Genomic DNA, 586 nt, shown 5'->3' with positions numbered 1-586 from the left:
CAAACACAGACACATAAACATATACACACACATACATATATATACATATATATATATATATACATACATATATACGACGGGCTTCTTTCAGTTTCCGTCTACCAAATTCACTCACAAGGCTTTGGTCGGCCCGAGGCTACAGTAGAAGACACTTGCCCAAGGTGCCACGCAGAGGGACTGAACCCAGAACCATGTAGTTCGTAAGCAAGCTACTTATCACACAGCCACTCCTACGCTTATATACACATATATAAAAAAAAAGTGCCTTGTTCTGCCTAATATATTTGTCCTCCAGGTATGACAGCATTACTAATAAACTAACAAAACACTTTGGTGACACAGCTTCTTGATAGAAACTCGAAAACCCTTCTTCTGTGATTATTATGTTTAAAGTTATCTTTTATTCTAAAGTCTATAATTTAAGTTATCAAAGATAGCCAACAGTACACCAAGTCCAACTGTTAATCACAGACACATGTGTGCTTATGTATATATACTAACACATAGATGTTCATAAAAATCTATACACACAAATGTATTATATATATATATACACACACACACACACATATATATATATATATAT

Source organism: Octopus bimaculoides, chromosome 23 (assembly GCF_001194135.2).
Source record: "Octopus bimaculoides isolate UCB-OBI-ISO-001 chromosome 23, ASM119413v2, whole genome shotgun sequence".
Taxonomy (NCBI): domain Eukaryota; kingdom Metazoa; phylum Mollusca; class Cephalopoda; order Octopoda; family Octopodidae; genus Octopus; species Octopus bimaculoides.
Note: the sequence above shows the minus strand (reverse complement) of the source record.